At 54.9% G+C, this 19,568-nt stretch overlaps 1 protein-coding gene across 9 annotated transcripts in view; it reads left to right on the top strand.

Annotated features, from left to right (window-relative positions):
• The window catches only part of ADCY7 (adenylate cyclase 7), a 64,882-nt gene continuing 46,164 nt past the window's right edge, over window positions 851–19,568 (top strand). The window contains exon 1 of one of the 9 annotated variants that reach the window (XM_021094204.1): window positions 851–873. The gene's annotated coding sequence lies outside the window, so the exon portion shown is untranslated. Of the gene's footprint in view, window positions 874–907; window positions 930–968; window positions 991–1,469; window positions 1,540–2,056; window positions 2,080–12,039; window positions 12,065–12,256; window positions 12,282–16,370; window positions 16,523–17,433; window positions 17,459–19,568 lie in introns of those variants that run through there. The other 8 variants (XM_021094206.1, XM_021094203.1, XM_021094201.1 and 5 more) reach the window with 8 other exon arrangements.

Genomic DNA, 19,568 nt, shown 5'->3' with positions numbered 1-19,568 from the left:
GGTAACTTTCTGCAGTGCTTTGCATTTCCAGTGGAGGCAAGTTCCAGCTACTGGGGAGACCTTCCCCTGTGAGCCCTCGGAAGCACCAGTGACCTTGCCAGGGCTCCAGCTTGGAGGGCCAAGGGCTACCATCCAGATGCCCAGAGGCTGTGGGAACCCAGAGGAGGTGCCTAACCAGTCTCTGGGAGACCAGAGAGGGCTTGCTGCTGACTCCAGAAGTCTCAGCTGGATCTTTCCATCTGGGATGGAAATTAGATTTTCACCTTCCAGCAAACCCATCACCGGATTCCTCCTGATAGTTCCGAAGTAGGTGGCCTCTGTGTTGGGTTCTAGTGCCCCTGCGTGGTCATGCTGTGACATATCCAGGGTCTCTTCCCCCTGGGGTAAGCTGCCACCCGGCTCAGGATTCCAAGTAGACCAGAGCTCATCTATCTGCTTGTCGTCAGATCACCTGGAGGCTCGTTAAACTGCTGATTCCCGGGAATCGTTGCTGAGCAGCTCTGGCTGGGGCCTCTGAGGTTAGACCTGACAAGTGGGTATAACAGATGCTCACGTGGTTCCTCTCAACAAAGTGGGATTGCCTGGATGCCACCGTGGGCATGAGGGAATTTTGGACAGGTAGGGAAGGAAAAACTCATGAGAGTCTATGAGTTGAAAGCCCTCCTGGTCTTGATTACTCCTTCAGTCCGCTTCCTTTGTCCCTCCCAGCGGTGACTCAGAGGAGGGCTTTCTAGCTCTCCCAGCCTGGGTGCCTCGGAAACAGGACAGACTTTTTTTTTTTTTCTTTTTTTTTTTCTGCCAGCTCTGGGGCCCCACCCTGGGTTGTAGGCAGCGGTGAGCGGCATCAGGACGAGGTGACACCTACTTTCTGAGGTGGGCTGGTCTTCCTGGTGCCAGAGAAGAAAGCCAATAGACCCAACTGGCAGCAGGTGCCTGGGTGGCTCTCCCCCGCCCCCCGCCCCTCTAGGAGTTTAAGGCCGGAATGAGACAGTAGGTTTCGACCAAAGTTTCCTTCAACTTGCCAGGAGGGCACTAGATCCTTCTAGAAACAGGCGTTCCTGGTGGGGATGGGGTGGGAACCAGGAGCAGAAACAGCTGAGAGTTTGCTAGAAAGTGTTGCCCTCTGGGGTGGGGCTGCACCTGGCGCGTCCAAACACGTGCGTGACTTTGAGGAAGAAAACGTGTTTTGAAAACGTCCTGTTTCCTGCTCAGGCTCCGAGGGGGCCTGGCCGATCGCTTCCACGCGCGCGGGGCGGCGGGCGGCGGCGGCGGCGGCGGCGGTGGGATGTTTGTGCGTTTGCAGCCTTTTCTGCTGAAAACCGGGCAGGGCGGTGGCACACGGGGCCCCAAAGGGGCCGGAGCGTCGGGGTCGCCCGCCTTCCCGGCCGCGGGGCCCGGGGCCCGGGGCCCGGGCGGCCAGCGGGGGCGCCTGTGGCCGCTCCGCCGCCCCCGCCCGCGCAGCTGGATCCCGCCCGCGGCCGCGCGGCCACTCGGGCGGCGGCTGCGGCGGCCGGAGCGGGAACGGAGCAGCGGCGGCAGGTGAGCGCGGGCGCGGGCGGCCCCGGCGGGGAGAGGCGCGGCCGGCGGGCGGAGGGGGCTGGCGCCGCGGCTCGGGCCCCGGGGATACGCCGATCGGCCGGGCTCCAGATCCCCGCGAGGCGGGGCGCCGGCGTGGGGGCATCTGCGGCTTCCGCGCCTCGCGCCCGGCGGCCGGCACCCGGGAGGAGGGCTAGGTGTGGGCCGGGACGGCTGCAGCCGGGCCCGTGGCTCGGCCTGCCTTCCCTGGCCTTTGGATCGCGGGAGAGGCGCGCGGCCGGCCAACTCCCCGGACCGGCGGGCCGCCCACTCCCCCTTTCCCGGTCTTGCTCTTTCTCTGGCCCAGGCTTGGGCTGGGTTTTGTCCCCTCCCTCAGGTACTGCGGGGAGATGCTTCTCGACAGGACCCCACCTGGCAGGAACTGGGGGCCCAACCCCACTCTCCAGGTGGCAAGACTGAGACCTCACGTGGGACCTGGCTCTGGGTCCCCCCGGGCCCAGCACCCTTGGACCACTCTGAGGGACCGCCCGTTGGCTTAGGATGGTAAAGAGGGGTGGTTTGTCCGGTTTTCCGAACTCGCGCGAGGCAGGGGCCCCTGGACAGGCCATGTAGTCTTTAAAGTAAAAAATAACTCAAAGGGAGAAGCCTGCCTTAAGGGCAAGACCAGTGGTTGGGGCTGGAAGCAGTCTAGTCACAGGCAGCAGTGAGCGGACCCCTCCCAGTTAAGGGGAGGGGGCGGTGTGTTGATGGCAGAACCCAGGAGGCATTTGCCCCAGCTTGGATGCCCACTGGGGGAATGGGAAACCCAGCCTTTCCTGTGAAGGGGTTGGACAGAGGTGGTAACCGCCCCTGGTTGGGGGCAAGATGCTGGAACCTTTCTCAGTGTGGCCTGGAGCTGTTCTCTCTCCGGGTTTGTATTTTGGGTCCCCTCCTTCAGAGGCCAGGCACTCATGTTCTCTCTGAGTCCCAGAGCCGGAGTTGGAAAATGAGAGTTTGGGCTCTGTCACTAGAAGTAGAGCCTTTGACGTCAGGACCGCAGGTGGCCTTGGTAGTGGGGCTGTGCCTGGAGTGGCCAGATCTGGACTGGCTGTAGGTTCAGTCCTAAGGGGCACTTGCTGAAGCCCCCTCAGACCTGGTCCAGGGCGATGCTCACCAGAAGTGTGAATGAGCAGTTCCACTGTGGCAAAGCAGAAACGGATCCGACTAGCATCTGTGAGGATGTGGGTTTGATCCCTGGCCTCACTTAGCCGGTTATGGATCCCACGTTGCTGTGGCTGTGGTGTAGGCCAGCAGCTGTAGCTCTGATTCAACCCCTAGCCTGGGAACTCCCATATGCCGCAGGCGTGGCCCCCCCCAAAAAAAGAAAAAAAAAGTACAAGTGAATGAATGAAAGAATGAATGATCAGCAGGACTGTGATGGTCTCAGGACATGAGGCTGACGGGACTTGGCAGGTTGGGCCTTTGGGCTCTGAGATGAGGGTCTCCGGTACTCAGTCACTGCTTTCACAAGTGGGTGGTGCCTCCGTAGGAGAGGGGACCAGGTTCCCTGCGGACCTGGAGCTGGGGCGGGGGGCAGACCTCCAGGGGCAGCTTCTGGGCCCTGAGCCACACCCCGAGTGTAGTGAGGAGGCCCCACAGGAGTGGCTGCCTGGGTCTAGGGGGCAGAGTTGGGTCTACAGGGTACCTTTTAGAGATGCTATCCCCAGGGCTGAATGTTCAAGGCTCTTCAGAGGCTGGGTCTTGTCCCTCAGCCCTTGGGCTTTTGAGAGGGCTCGTTCTTGGACCTTTTGTGGAGGAAGGTGGAAAGCAGGAGGAGAGCTCCGATTTCTAAGGCCAGGAGGTTTACAGAGCTGTGGCATGTCCCTCGTATTGTTTGATCCTGGGAGTTAGGGCCAGAATGAGCCGCATCATTTATGAGTGGGAAGCTGAACTCATCAAAGGTCTTGTAGTGAGGTAGGCCTGGAGCTGGGACTGGGGCCTGGCCTCTGGGTCTTCCCATCCTGTTTGGGCCTGGTTCTGGTGGCATCTGGGTGCCATCAGGAGCCTGATCCCACCCCAGCAGGCAGAGTCTCACGTTAACCCGTTACAGCCCCTTCTAGGGCAAAACTCATGGCCTGCCTACCTGTCTATGTCCCCTTTCCTCCTCTTCTACCCCAAACCTGGGGATGCACTGGGGCTTTGCTGCTGACCCCACCTCTTGGACCCCCTTCCTCTGTAGCTGGGCTCAAAGGGACTGCTGATCGGGACGTAATGGCTCATGTTGACTCTGAAGCCCATTCCAGCAAAGGAGGCTTGAATGGCTCGCCTGGGGCAGGAGACCGAAAAATGAGTTAGTGTGGTCCCTTCCCTGTAAGCCCACTGGCCAACAGGGGCAACAGAGTACTTGCACCTTGACTCCAAATACCTCTTTAGAGAGAGGCCCCCTAGGTGGGTGGGCATCTGTGTGCTGGGCACTGGAAGGATGGCCTGAGGGGTCTTCCCTGGGGTATCTTTGGGGAAGTTGGTTAATAGGTCATTTTATTTATTCATGCTTTCTGTGTTTTCAAAATTGTCTGCAATGAAGAAGAAAAGCAGAACTGTTTTTTGTTTGTTTGTCCTGGAAAATTTTCCAGAGATGTTCTGCCTCTGAAACTTGGAACTGGATTTGCAGGTAAGGTCTGTAAACTTCCGAATTTAACAGGACGCCCAAAGGGAAGGTCCGAGGATTTTGAGATCGTTTCAGCACAAATTAGCCTCAAAACCCAACAGAGTGGTCTGGAAATTGGGCAAAAGATGACATCTATTGCAAAGCTTCTGGGTGGCCGTGTCGTCTTTCCTGCTGCGAGTCTGCTATCTGTGGTGCATGACTGACTGTTAGCTATCGGATGGGGTCTGGCTGGTGGGTGAACAGAGGTGAGGGTGACCCCTCTTGGGAGAGACACCAGCCCAGGGCTAATGGAGGCAAGGTTTTTTTTTGTTTTTTTTTTTTTTTTTTTTTTTTGTCTTTTTGCCTTTTCCTAGGCCGCTCCCGTGGCATATGGAGGTTCCCAGGCTAGGGGTCTAATCGGAGCCATAGCCACTGGCCTACGCCAGAGCCACAGCAATGCGAGATCCAAGCCGCATCTGCGACCTACACCACAGCTCCCGGCAACGCCGGATCCTTAACCCACTGAGCAAGGCCAGGGATCGAACCTGCAACCTCATGGTTCCTAGTCGGATTCGTTAACCACTGTGCCACAACGGGAACTGCTGGAGGCAAGGTTGATGGCAGCTTCCAGGCCCTGAGCCACACCCATCTGGGGACCAAAGGGAGAGGTTTTCTAAGCCGATGCCACCTGGTCTGCGTTGGAGTTGAGGTAGGGGCCTCGAGCCCAAGAGGAATGGATGACTCCATCCCTGCGGGTCCTCACTGAGGAAGCTGGGTCTGTGGGAACAGCCCACAGCCTCCTGGTCTTCTCTGCCTGTACCACAGGCTGTGTGGTGTCTGTCCTGAATCCCTTCTGTTCCCTATCGGAGAGCCCCCCGCAACTCCCACCCCCAGCCCTTGCTCTTGCGGTTCCTTCTTCCTGTCAACCCTTCCTTCCAGTGCAGCTTGGTCACGTGTCTTAGAACGTGCTCGGCCTCCTCTTGGACAACTCTTCTCAGGGGTCCCCTTCAGTGCTGGTGGTCTGGGGGTCAGGGACATGACTTGGGGGCCATTCTGACTTCAGGCTCTGTCTCTGGAGTATTTGCTTCCTCTGCTTTTTGGACGTGGGCATTTGAGCCCGGACTGTCCCTTTGCGAGGGGGAAAAAGAAAGGTAGGAGCTGTGGTCCTCCCCGCTTCCCGCCTTGCCACCAGAGCTCTCCACTGCCCAGCTTGTGTAGAGGGAGCTAAAAGGGGTCCCAGAGGGTGGGGTAGTGGGCATTAGGCCAGGGCCATTGCCAAGTGCGGGGAGCTGGCAGCAGGAGGCTGCGCCAGTGTGTGCCCAGAAGGCCACTCCTTCAGTTAATGACCACCTGCTGAGTGAGGTGGCTGTGAGCAGCCATCCACCTGTTTGCAGAGGGAGCCACTGTTCTCAGTTATTAGCAACAAAGGCTATTATTTGCGAGATTTTATGCCTGGAGGACAAGAACATGGGCTCCAGAGGGAACCCCTTGGACTTGAGTCCCAGCTCAAGTGTTTCCTAGCTGTGGGACTTTGGGCAGGTACTTCGGCTTCTCTAAGCTTCCGTTTCTTATCTCTAAGATGGAGCCAGAATAAGAATACTTATCTCAAAAGCCAGGAACAATTCCAGATTAAAAGAGACCACAGCGACATGACCACCAAATGTAGTATGTGAATCAGGGCAGAAAAAAACCCATCCTTTTCTAAAGGACATTATTGGGCCAGCTGATGAAATTGGATATAGACTGTAGACTAAAGTAGTGTATCAATGTGCAATGGCATGGCAACTATTTATATGAGTCCTCGTCCTTAGGAAATATGCCTTGACGTGTTTAGGGATAGAGGAGCACAGCATAAGGAAACCACTCTCAAATTTTAAAAAGAGAAACACATACATAGACCGATAATAAAAAAGAAAAAGTGGCACACAGAGGCAAATCTGAATTAAAGTATAGGAGAATTCTTGGAACTTGGAACTTTTCTGCAAGTTTGAAATGATTTCAGGAGTTCCCGTCGTGGCTCAGTGGTTAACGAATCTGACTAGGAACCATGAGGTTGAGGGTTCGATCCCTGCCTGGCCTTGCTCAGCGGGTTAAGGATCCAGTGTTGCCATGAGCTGTGGTGTGGGTGGCAGACTTGGCTCAGATCCAGTGTTGTTGCGGCTGTGGTGTAGGCTGGCGGCTTCAGCTCCAGTTACTCCAATTAGATCCCTAGCCTGGGAACCTCCATATGCTGCTGGAGTGGCCCTAAAAACGGCAAAAAGATCAACAAAAAAAGAAAGAGAGAGAGAAATGATTTCAAAATACAAAGTTAATAATGACATTAACTCATGTTACTCAGAACAATGCCTGGCACTCAGTGAACAGTAGCTGTTGTTGTTACTGTTGCGTTATATTCTCATTAACGTGGCAACAGTATCTTATCCCACTGTCACAATACCCTGTGTTACTTTTCCACTTTACAGATGGCAGTTGAAGCCCAGAGAAGTTAAGTGGTTTTCTCAGGGCCACACAGCAGAGAGCCCAGAGCACTGATAGAACTACTTCAGACTTATTTTGGATTAATTGACAGCATCTGAAACCATGAGATTTTACATAAAAATCCAGATGTCTTTTTTCAGATATATGTATGTGTGTGTGTATAGAAAACAAAGTATATGTATTTTTAAATTTCATATGAAATTTAAATATATATACTTTTTTCAAATTCTTTTCCATTATAGATTATTGCAAGACATTGAATATAGTTCCCTGCACTATACAGCAAATCCTTATTGTTTATTTTACATATAATAGGGTATAGCTGCCAATCTCATTCTCCTAATTTATCCATCCCACCCCCTTTCTCCTTTGGTAACCATAAGTTTGTTTTCTATGTCTGCGAGACTGTTTCTGTAAGCCTAGATTTCTGATTTCCTTTGATAACTCAAAAGGCCTGCAACAGGGAGTGCCCATCGTGGCTCAGTGGTTAGCGAATCCGACTGGTATCCATGAGGTTGTGGGTTTGATCCCTGGCCTCGCTCAATGGGTTAAGGATCCAGTGTTGCCGTGAGCTGTGGTGTAGGCCAGCAGCTGTAGCTCCGATTCAACCCCTAGCCTGGGAACCTCCACATGCTGCGGGTGTGGCCCTAAAAAAAATGACCAAAAAAAAAAAAAAAAAAGGCCACATTCCTTTGTAGCAGCTACTGGCTGAACCTCAGCAACAGCTCCTCTTTACACAGGGCTTGGGCCTCTGGTTGGCCCCTGTCCCCACCCAGCTAGCCAGCCTCACTTGTGGATGTCCCATTTGGCCTCTGCAGGCTCTGAGTTTGCTGTCCTGGGGGAATGCCACTGTACACTTGATGCCAGGGCGCCAGGCCCCAGGCTCGGGCCCTCCCCTGCCCCATGCCCTGCCTCGGGGTCTCCCCTCCCTCACCTGCTGCATCCTCCAGAAGGTGCCGCATTGCCTCTCCTTTGCTCAGCTTGGACTGTGTGTGTAGCGGGGAGGGGCCGGGGGGAGCTTCAGAGGAGGAAGAGGCTGCAGTTTTGTGGCTCCAGCCTGCTGTGTCCTCCCCCGGTCCAGGCCTCCCTCAGGGGTCCCCGCCACCCTAAGCAGTGTGCTTAGCTTTTCAGAAGGGGTCCAGGCTGGTTTGCTGGTACCTGGTGAGGAAGGAATAGGAGGAACTCACAGAAAGGCCGCAGGTGCTGGCTTCATCTTGGTTTGGTGATGGTTTGGTGGGCGGTGATCTCTCCTTTCAGAGTCTTGGGTTCTTCCTCTGTGAAATGGGGCTCTACCACCTTCCTGGAGGGGGGTTAGGAGGATCGAAGGGACTAGCACGTCAGCCTTGGGCAGGTGGAGGTCTGTCGATAGGTCGTGAGGATTATTTCATCCCACAATTGGCCTCTGCGGCCCCGGGTTCCCTACCATGCTGGATGCTGGGTCATGAGGGGCTCAAGAGGGGACGGAGGAGCAGAAGGCTGGAAATGGGGGCACCAGTCCACGTGGCCTGGGGGAGGAGAGGCCGGGAGGGCATTGTTTAGGTGGCCTTGCGGCTGTGCCTCACAGGGCCCAGCTCACCGAGGAGGGAACAGGCGCCGTGGAGAGGCGGGAGGAGCGCATGCGCTGGGTGTGGTGTCTGACAGGTGGGGACCCTGAGGCTCGGTTTGCGTCTCAGAGAGGCGGTGTGACCTTGAGAAATCCCACGGGTCACTTCTGCCTCCTGAGCCAAGACTCTGAGCTGCCTTCCTGGGAAGGTGGAGAGGTCAGCTCCTTTCTTCTTCTTTTCAAATGGCTTTAATATTTGTGTTCATTACAGACCTACTTCACACGGATGCATGAGAAATCTGAATACCTAAGCGGTAAAGTGGAGAGAAAAACCAGAATCTGTCCTCACTTCTGTAACCCATTAATGTATTGGTGCAGTTCTTTGCCTGGTGACTTCTTTTTTCTTTTTTTCCACATGTGACGAGAGAAAAAATTGCACATTATAACATTTCTTACTGGGTCTGTCCCGCTTGCCCCAGGCTTTAGACTTTTGGGGGTTCCTAGACACATGTCAGGCTCACCCCAGTGTTTGGCACATGTCTGGTAGCTTTTCTGGGCCCCCTGTTGCTGGACACTTGAGGTTGTTTCTAGTGTTGCTGCAGACAGAGCTCCGTGCTCAGTAGCCAAGAGCTAAGTCTTTGCGGGAGTCGGGGATTCTTTGCTGTAGGGTAAATAAAGACAGGTCCACTCCTCAACGTTGAGGTGCTGCAGACTGGACTCAGGTTTGCGGTAGGGCCCCGTCTCGGTAGGGCGCCGAGAGCTCCCCGCTCCCCCTGGTAAACTGCTTTGTGGTCAGAGGATGAGACGGGGAGGGGCTCCCACTGGAGGGCTTGGCCAGGAGAGGGGTTAAGATGCCGCCACCCAGGCTGGTCCTGGAAGCCTTTAAGCTCCTGTGGGGGAGGTGGGTGAAGGTGGAGGCCACAGAGAAGGTGGCCTCCGCTCCAGGCTGGTACGTGACGGTTGCGCCTGCAGCCCTGGAGCCTCCTGTGCTTCCCGCAGAAGGGCTTGGTTTGATCGCTGCCCATGCGTGGGGTTCAGGCTGGGAGGGGTCTACGGAGTCGGGGTGGGGTGGGGAGGTAAGCTCTTCCCTACCCCTTCCGGGCGGGAGCTGGGCTGAGGCCGATGCTGTGTTGCTGTCTTTGAGACTCCCTGGGGGTGGGGGGAAGGGACCAGACACTCTTCATCTGTAGGAAGGGGCTGAAAATGACCCCTTCACTGAGCGAGTCGAAAGGGAGACAACAAATGCCAGAGCTCTTACAGTGACAGCGTTGCAACATTTCATTATGAAAAAATTAAACACCCACAAAGGAAGACAGAATAGCACGTCCACCCCCACATACCCATCCCCTAGATGCCACGGCTTCCAGCTCTTGGCCAACCTGGAGTCATCTCTGCTCCCACACACTTCCCCCACTCCCGACCTCAGAGCGCTTCATCTGTAAAAACTGTACTGCAGGCATACCTCGTTTTATTGTGCTTCGCAGGCATTGCTTTATTTTTTTTTTAATTGAAGGTTTGTGGCCACCTTGCTTTGTCAGACGATGATTAGAATTTTTTAGCAGTAAAGTCTTTTAAAGTTAAGTATGTACCCTTTTAGAGACACAATGCTGTTGCATGCTTAATAGACTATAGCATAGTGTAAACATAAAATTTATATGCACTTAGAAACCAAAAAATTCTTGTGACTCACTTTGTTGCAAAACTTGCTTTGTTTTGCATGGTCTGGAACTGAACCTGCAATACCATCAAGCTAGTCCTGTATAGGAAGTTCCCGTTGTGGCTCAGCAGGTTATGACCCTAACTAGTATCCATGAGGATGCAGGTTCGATCCCTGACCTCACTCAGTGGGTTAAGGATCCGGCATTGCCGTGAGCTGTGGTGTAGGTTGCAGATGATGCTCAGATTTGACCCCTAGCCTGGGATCTTCCATATGCTGCAGGTGCAGCCCTGAAAAAGCAAAAAAAAAAAAAAAAAACCCAAACACCTCCCCCCCCTCCAAAAAATAACCCAGAGAAAAATCTGTTATTTTAGATTTTTTAAATCAGGATCCAAATGAAGTTTCTGTAATGAGAAAGTGGCTGATATATTTCTCAAGTCTTCTTTCATCTATAGGAATAATATTCATTCATTTTCTCTCTTGTGCTGTGTATTTGGAAGCTGGGTTCCTTTTTCTATAGTAGGGATTCCTATATAATGTGTGTTTTATGCACTGAACCACATATAGGTTAGTAGTTGTATGTGGAGCCTTGATCTTATTTAGTTTTCACACAAGAGCACGTTAGAGATGGAGCTGCAGACTTCTACTGGGAGGCTTGCTCAGTCTGGCTCAATCTCTTTTTGTGATCTGCGATGACTTTAAGGTAGCAGTATTTTTAATTATCATGAAAAAGTTCCATTTTCACCTCGTTACCAGTGGTGCCGAGTTTGGCATTGGGTGGGGAACTTCTAGTCTCAGGTTCTTGTATTTTCTTATTCCCGCTTTTTCTTCAGAGTGGTTGCTTTTCTCTGTTATCTTTGAATACATGGGGAGTAGAGTTTCATTAGAGAAAACAGGGAAACGGGCATAAATAAGACAAATATGAAATTAAAGCCATGCTTAATTTGATCACCCAGGGATAATTCCTAAGATTTCGAGTATATTCTTCCAGATTTTCTTTCTTTTCTTTTCTTTTCTTTTCTTTTTTTTTTTTAGGGCTGCACTCATGGCATGTGGAGATTTCCAGGCTAGGTGTCTAATTGGAGCTGTAGCCACTGGCCTACGCCACAGCCACAGCAACGGTGGATCCGAGCCGCATCTGCAACCTACACCACAGCTCATGGCAACGCTGGATCCTTAACCCACTGAGGGAGGTCAGGGATTGAACCTGCAACCTCATGGTTCCTAGCTGGATTCGTTAACCACTGAGCCGTGGTGGGAACTCCTTTTCCAGATTTTCTTGTGTTCAAAAAAAAACATATGCACATCTGTGATTTTATTTTATTTTTTTCCGCACTGTGGCATGCCAAAGTTCCTGGGCCAGGGATTGAACCCTCACCACAGCAGTGACTCGAGCTGCAGCAGTGACAACTCCAGATCCTTAACCACATCTGTGATGCTGTTAAATGAAGGGTCACACTTCACGGGCAGGTCTGTTTTCACGCCATGGCGTCTCTAGAATCCCCTTCTCAGGATCTGCAGGGAGGGGCGTGTTTTTCCTCCCCATTCCCCTCCCTCAACGGTTCATACCAGGCGGGGTGTGGGGAAGGACAGACAGCCGCTGGTGTAGCCCGGCTGCCAAGTTTTTCAAAGGAAATAGGACTTTTGGTTGGCAGGGCAGTTGCTTTCACATCTGTTCTTTTAGGATTGTCTGCAGTTGCTCAACATGCCATGACCTGGGCTGCCCCTTTCCTTCTCTAAAGCCCTGTCCCTGAGGCCATGGGGGTCATGGGAGCCAGCCCTCTGCCCTCTGGCAGGTTGTACCACCACCATGATGCAAGGGTGTACATCTTTCCATCTCTGGCCTTGGAACTGGAACAAGCAGCAGCTACTTCGATTTCGACAGAGGAGGGGCTGTGGCTACGGGGAGCTGAGTTTGGTAGCCAAGATGCTGTGTACTTATTAGCACATGTGTTTTTTTGGAGTGGCTTTCTGGCTCACCCCAAGTTACCCCTTAGGATCCTCACTGATGAGGAGCGAAGGCCCTTGTTCCATCCTTTAACTTGTAACTGATTGCATGACCTCCGTCGGTTCCTTCTCTGGAAAGCCAGTTTTCTGCCCCTTAAGTGCAGGAGTGAGCCAGAGCACCTCCATATGTTCTCAGCCTGGGAAAGGCAGGGATCCTAGCGTATCCCTGAGCCTGCGGTCCATCAGCCGGGAGGAGATGCAGGCAGAGGGGCTGGAGGTGAGTGGCTGCGTTGGAATGCAACCCCCCTCCCCTCGGGGTGCAAAAGCAATCTGGGAGGAGGGGGAGTGACAGGACCACAGGGCTGTGCCTGCCTCAGCGAGGCTGTCTCCTTAGGAATCTCACTTCCGTCCTCCTGACCTAGAGCATGGAAGAGCTGGGGGCCTGGAGGAAGGGGACCGGCAGACCGGAAGCCTGCTCTGTCCTCCCAGGCGAGGTGAGCACTGCTGGCTGTGCAGAGTGGGTTGTGTGTTTCTGCTCTGTATTCTTGTTAGGACACTGGGTGCAGATTGGTTTGGCAGAAATGTCTTGAAGGCTTCTTAAGTGCCTGGGACTGGGGCAGGCTGGGTCTGTCAGAAGAGAAGAGGGGAGCTTCTATCACCCCTGCTCAGGTAGGGATGCTCCAGGAAGAACGGGCCAGCCCAGCCTCGGCTGGAGCTGAAGGATCCACTTCCAAAGTGGCTTGGTCCTGTGGCGGGTAGCCTGGTGCTGGCTGTGGGCAGGAGGCCTCAGTTCCTCACCCCAGGGCTGCTCAGGTGTCCCTTCCACATGTTGGCTGGCTTCCTGCCGGGTGAGTCATCCAAGAGGGAGCAAGGTCGGGGAAGCCACAGTGTCTCCCATGACTTCAGAAGTCCAACGTGATTGCTGCGATATTTTGTTGGTCACCCAGCGAATGTGGGCGGGCACCAGGTGAGGGTGTGGACACCAGGAGGCAAGGGTCATGAAGGCTCCTTTGGATGCTGGCTCCACTGTGGCAAAGGTGGCCCCTGCAGCTTCCAGCTCATATGCTCCCAGCCGGGTGCAATAAAGAGCATCCCTCCCAACCCATTTAGTTCCAACAAACGTCCCCAAATTATATCTCAGTACAGACCCCTTTGAGCCACCTGCCCATTCCTCAGTGATCAGCAATCCACCCCTCAAGGGCTGGTTCCCATAGGAATAGGGCGCTACGTATTGGAAGTGGAAATGGATGCGACCCAAGGAAGGGACCAGGGCGTATCCTCTAAGGAGAGAGAGGCCTGTGGTACTCAGGCCCAGGGGAGGTGACGATGGGGCATGGCTTCTCAAAGGAGGTGGCATCTGTACTTGTCTTGGCAGAATGAGTAGCATTTGGACTGTTCCTGGTGGCAAAAGGGGCTGAGGTATGGCAGGCTGGGGCAACGGCACCCTGGGGTCAAGGGAGATCAGGACGGAAAGATGAGATGGGCCAGGTGTTGGGGGAGGGGCGTCAAGAGAAGGAGCCAGGACTTGACTCAGGAGGCCCGGGAAGCCATGGAAGGTCTCTGCCTGGGGTAGGTGCGCAGGAGTAGAGTGAGGAGGTGGGCTTTGGGACTGAGAGGACACCCTATGTCTGGCCTCCCTTCTTTTTGCCTTTTTTTTTTGCGGGGGGCGGTGGGGAGCACCACACCCTCGGCATATGGAGGTTCCCAGGCCAGGGGTCTAATCAGAGCTATAGTAGCTGCTGACCTACACCACAGCCACAGCAATGCTGGATCTGAGCCACGTCTGCGACCTGCACCACAGCTCATGGCAACACCAGATCCTTAACCCCCTGAGCGAGGCCAGGGATCGAACCTGCAACCTCATGGTTCCTAGTCAGATTCGTTTCTGCTGCGCCATGATGGGAGCTCTGTCTTTGGCTTTAATTGAGCACTTACTATGTGCCTTACATATGTTTTTCATGTTAACCCTCATGGCCTCCCAAGGAGTTGGATGATATTGTCCTGACATTACGGATGGGCTTCCTGAGCTGCCACGATCATGTAACTTGGCCAAGGTCACTCGATGGGGACTCTGATTGTAGAGCTCTCATGTCTTCATCCCACCTTCCTGGGACAAGGGGCTGGGTTGGGGGTGTCAGCCAGCCTGAGTGCTCAGACCCTCTCAGGGCTCCTTTGGGGCGCGGGGACTCTAGAATAGGTGGTTTCCATGCTCATCTCCCATCTCAGAAATCTGCCTGGAGTTCGAAATGCGCTGGGGGTGCTGTGAGGTTTCTTCCCGAGGGAGAAGGGCTTGATAGCTGGATCTGTCAAATGAGGCCCAGCTATTTGCTCAGCCTTCAGCGTTATTTGTCTCTTGGATGCCTGCCAGCCAACCGTGTCTGCCTTGGTGTTGTTGCAGTTTTATTCTTTCTTGCCTGTTGTTTCACAGCCTTGCCACTTTCTTCTTCTTTTTTTTTTTTTTTTTTTTTTGTCTTTTTAGGGCTGCACCCACAGCATATGGAGGTTCCCAGGCTAGGGGGGAGGATCAGAGCTGTAGCCACCAGCCTACCCCAGAGCCACAGCAATGCCAGATCTGAGCTATGTCTGCGACCTACACTACAGCTCACAGCAACACCGGATCCTTAACCCACTGAGTGAGGCCAGGGATCGAACCCACAACCTCATGGTTCCTAGTTGGATTCATTTCCACTGCGCCATGACAGGAACTCCCAGCCGTGCCACTTTCTACAGCCTGATGCTCCCATGCCCCCGTCAGGGATTGGCTGGGCCATCTCCAGGGCCTGGGAGACCTTCTCTTGGGCCCCCTCCTCCAGGGAGGCCCTGAGCCTCCCCCACATGCCAGATCCAAGCCATGTCTGCAACCTATACCGCAGCTCACAGCAACGCCAGATCCTTAACTCACTGAGCGAGGCCAGAGATCAAATGGGAGTCCTCGTGGATACTAGTCGGATTTGATATTGCTGAGCCACAGCGGGAACTCCTTGGACCACATATCTTGCCTTCACGGATGCTTCTCTCAGATCTTTGTGATATGTCATCGGTCGGCACATCTTAACCGAGTCATGCTTGTGTCCCCAGCACCAGACAAGGGTCGTGCCCGCAGGGAGGATGGCAGGTGTTGCTGAGTGAAAACAGGAGAGGGTTCGGCTGTGCTTTGTGCCTGGCCCCTTGGGCAACCAGAAACCAGGCTTCCCTGCTCGATGCTGAGAAAGCCCACAGCGGCCCCCATTTGCTCGAGTTTTTCCGGCAGTTTTGGGAGCACCGAGTGCCGGGGCTGCGAGATCTCGGGTGAGGGCGCCTGCCGTGGAGGGTGTAGTGGGGTTTGAAGCAGGGAAGCCCTCCTTTGCTCCTGGGGAAGGTGAGTGGTTGAGAACGCAGGCCACAGAGTCAGCAGGCCTGAGTTTGAATCCTGGCTCTGCTTTATTATCATTATTATTTAAGCTGTGTGTGCTTGGGCAAGTGAGTAGCCTCCCTGAGCCTCTGTTTTCTATAGAGTGGCCATAATAGCAGGACCTCCTCGTGGGGGTTGTGCAGGCTACCCATCAAACAGTCAGCGTTTAAATGCGGATTCCAGGGTGTGTCAGCCTGTGTGCACAGGTCCTGCCTGCTGGGACCTGGCAGTTGGTGTGATGGGTCGGGTGTCAAATGCCAGGTGGCCAGGGCTAGGGGTGCAGCAGGTCAGCAGTGAAGAAAGAGCCAGAAGGAGGGCCCAGGGATCGCAAGACGGCTCAGCCAGGAAAACTGGAACTCTGTTCCCCACTTTGTTACTAAACAGCAGGGTTTACTGTCAGATAGAAGGTAATGACCCCAGGTCCCCATGTCACATGCTCATGGGGCTCCCTGATGACTAGCAGGTGCTTTCCCCTTCTGCTTTGGGAGGTCTCTGCACCCTGCTTCCCAGTCCTTCCCAGTTGGACTTCTCGCCACTGAGCGCCCCAGGATCCCAGTGGGGAACAGGCCTGGCAAAGCGGAAGCGACCTGGGGTTTGGTTCCCGGCCTCCTGCGGTCTGGGGCTGCTGGGATGCTCCGGGGGGGGTGTTGGGAACAGAGACTCCAAGCGTGGACCTTGGCCTTGCCCCCTGGCCTGGCCCCAGCATGGGGGGCCGCTGTGAAATGGAGAGGCAGAAGGCCAGTCTGGAGATCTTTGACCCCTCAGCCCATCCCCTCTCGAGATGGATGAGGCCCCCTCACTGCGTGGGTGGGTGCATAGGGGGGGAAACTGAGGCTCAGCGCCTTGTGTGAGTGTCGGAGCCAGAATGAGTCTCACTGCCAGGCTGCTCTCGCTTCTAATTGCTCATTAAGGAGGCATTTACTCTCTGCCTCCAGCCGTCATCGCCAGGCTTCTAATGGAGGCTTTTGGTGCTGGTTTTATTTTTACTTTTTGAAAATGCTTTCAGCTTAAAGCTTCTAATTTCCGTGAAGTTGTTGGAGCCGGGTGCCTGGCCTCACGGCTGCCCCCACGCCTATCGAGGGCTCCACTGTGGCTGGGAGAGGCACCCCCCAAACCCCCACCCGCAAGGCGCTAAGCTGAGGGTTCGGCGTTAGAATTTCTGCTGTTCCCGCCGCTGCCGCCGCCGCCGGCAGAGCAGGAAGTTGTGGGTCCCAGATGTGACTCACTCTCATTAGGTAGCTGGTGGAAGAAGCCTTCACATGTGTGAGCCTGGACACTGGCCGAGGAGGGGCAGGCGACGGCCCCTTCTAAGCCGGCTGCCGAGGGGCCCTGGAGGAGAGCCAGGTAAGCAGGATGTGGGGATGGGGTGCCCTCTTTGCCCTGCCTGCCCGGCAGCCCCTCCCCACCAGGCAGTTCTGGCCTGGGAGTGGATGATGGTAGGGGGGTTTTTTGGGGGAGTCTGCTGGGCAGACACCCGGGTTGGAGGGTTGGCTCTTGGACAAAAGGGAGGCAGCTCGTCCCTGGCTTTCTCCAGCCGGACAAGAAGGCACTGTTATTGCCGCGTGGTGTTCACTGGGCTCCGTCCACCACGAGGGCCATGACCCACGCTCCCTCAGATGTGTCTGCATGTCTCTTCCAGGTTGTAATTTTTATGTTTACGAGTACACTCTGCTTTTCTCAATGAAAGTCAAAGTTGGCTGGGGAAGGGGGACTGGTGAATGTTGTTAGATTGAAAAAAAAAACAACAAAAACCCAGCAAAAACCAAACTCTGAGAGTGTTACACACCCAAGAGGCAGAGAACCAAGAGCCTCAAGAAAATAGAAGAGTCTCTCTTTCCCTCTGAGCCCTCCCAGCCCAAGGCCCTGGGGACCAGGCGGGGGTGGGGCCTTCTGGATCTTTCTGCCCACTCATCCAAACACATGCGCACAGACTTGAGGTGAAGCAGGCACCTCTTGTCTTTGTCATCACATGACGCCGGGGACAGCTGGCCCTGGGGGCTTCCTCCATGGCCAGCCTTTAGGGGACAGGAGAGAAAGAGGGAAGGGAAGGCAGAGGCCTGAGCGAGTAGACAGGGTCCCTGGTGCCAAGGCCTGGACAGGCAGCCTGAGTCCAGGCTGGCTTGGCCTGGAGTGGCTGTGGGACTGTGGGCTGTCACTGGCTCTCTCGGCTGCAGACGTGCAGATGGATGATGTGAGGGGTGATTAGATCAGCCTTTCTCGGGGTGGGGGCCCTGCTCCCCAGATGGCTTTGGTCTGTATGTGGATGCGCATGCTTAAAATGTGAGTATATACGTTCCTGTATTTCAGAAAAAAATCTGTAAGTAGGACTTTGGATCTGTGACTTCATGCATTTATTTTTGCCTCGGACAAGGCTGAAGAAGACACTGAGATGCAATGAGTAGCCTTAAGAGGAAGTGCAGCCGGGATTGGCCCTGCAGGAAGTGCAGGCGTCCCGGGGGCGCAGAGTCTGGAAGGCCTGTCTTGTCCGAGGGCCCTCGTTTCTGACCAGGCTGGGGCCTCGGACTTCCTGGAGTTTTCCTGCGGCTCCTGGTGTTGGGGAGGGAGGGTCTCAGATGGGGTGGGTTCTCAGCGGGCAGGTGTGCGCTTTGTGGGGAAGAGTCTCCAGTGGTAATTCGTTGAAGAGAAGCAACTGTTGCCTGAGAGCTGTTTTCCCGGGGGTGGGCGGTGGTCCCTGCCTGGCATGGGCTGGGGGAGGGACAGTCTCCCTGTGGGCTCTGGGGAGGGGGGCGGAGGGTAGAGTGAGCATCTAGGCAGGGAAGGGGGGAGCAGGAAGGGGGCCTCCCAATGGGCCACAGGTGTTATTCCAGAGGAGAGCGGGGTCCCACGTGTTGTCGCTTTGGGGTGCGTCCCCTCCTCTACAGTTAGTGACTATTGGTTTAACCCTTTCCCTGCCTCCCCCACTGCCCTGTGTGATGCTGTCATCTGCCCCCAGTTTAGAGAGGAGAAGCCAGAGGCCCAGCGGGGCACCGTGGTGTCCAGGGCCACACAGCGAGATGCTCTGGAGGGGCCACACCGCACCGCCTCTCGTGGAGAGCTGCCAAGTTTGAGGCCTGGGCTTGGGGTCAGGACACTGTGCCTCATCTTTGGAGAGGCTGTGGGGGCACCACTGAACAGGAGATCTGGGTGGCTTGGGGGGTGATCCTTACTGGCAGAGTGTCTCATGGGCACCCGCTATGGCGAGGCCGGGGCTGCGTCAGGGCTCTGGCCCCGGCTGGGCTGTGTGTCCTTGGACAGACGCTGCAGTCCTGCCTCCGTGTGGAGGTGGACGACCCGGCTCTTTGCATTTTCCATGGCTCGCTGTCCCACCGTGACCAGGGATCATGCAGGGGTGGCCGGTGGCCTGTCCCTCAGTGCCACCCCTCGCCTCTCTCCTGTCTTGGGGCCCGTTCCCACTGAGCCGAAGGCACTCTCTCCACGTCCCGTTGCCCAGACAGAGGGCGATGGTTAAGTCAGAGTTCCAGGGCCTCTGAGGGAGCAGGCAGAGTGGGTCACACTGGGGACCTGAGTCAAAACAGCCGATTCTAGCCTTTTGTGGGGTTGGGTCTCAGGGATGAGAGGGAGCTGCTGCTGATGGACCTTTAGGTCCTTTACTGCGTTTTAAAAACCCCTGTAGCCAAGAGCTGGGAGTGAGTTTGCCTGAGCGAATGCGGCTGCAGAATTGAAACAGCAGCTAGAAGAGCAGGGTCTTCTGAAGGTCATTAGGTCCAGTCCCCTGCCTCCAGGCAGAGTTGGATAACGGCCTGGGTTCAAACCTCACCCTGCCTCCTCCTGGCAGTGTGCGAGATGAGCAATGGTTTGAGCCATTTTCTTTTTTCTTTCTTTCTTTCTTTTTTTTTTTTGCTTGCCGTTTCTAGGGCCGCTCCCACGGTATAAGGAGGTTCCCAGGCTAGGGGTCTAATCGGAGCTGTTGCTGCTGGCCTTCACCACAGCCACAGCAACGCAGGATCTGAGCCGAGTCTGCGACCTACACCACAGCTCACGGCAACGCCGGATCCTTAACCCACTGAGCAAGGGCAGGGATCGAACCCGTAACCTCATGGTTCCTAGTCAGCTTCGTTAACCACTGCACCACAACAGGACCTCATGAGCCATTTTCTTGCATCTATAAAATAGGTAGCTCGTGGTACTCAACATGCCGGGTAGTTGTAAGCTTTTATTTTTATTTTATGGTTTTGCTGTTGGGGCCACACCAGTGCAAGTTCCCAGGCTGGGGTTGAATCAGAGCTACACCTGCTGGCCCACGCCACAGCCACAGCAACGTGGAGTCTGAGCTGCGTCTGCAACCTACACCACAGCTCATGGCAACCCCGGATCCTTAACCCACTGAGCCAAGCCAGGGATGGAACCCGGATCCTCCCGGTTCCCAGTT

The sequence above is a fragment of the Sus scrofa genome, chromosome 6, assembly GCF_000003025.6.
Source record: "Sus scrofa isolate TJ Tabasco breed Duroc chromosome 6, Sscrofa11.1, whole genome shotgun sequence".
NCBI lineage: Eukaryota > Metazoa > Chordata > Mammalia > Artiodactyla > Suidae > Sus > Sus scrofa.
This window is presented reverse-complemented; position numbering and strand designations above follow the sequence as displayed.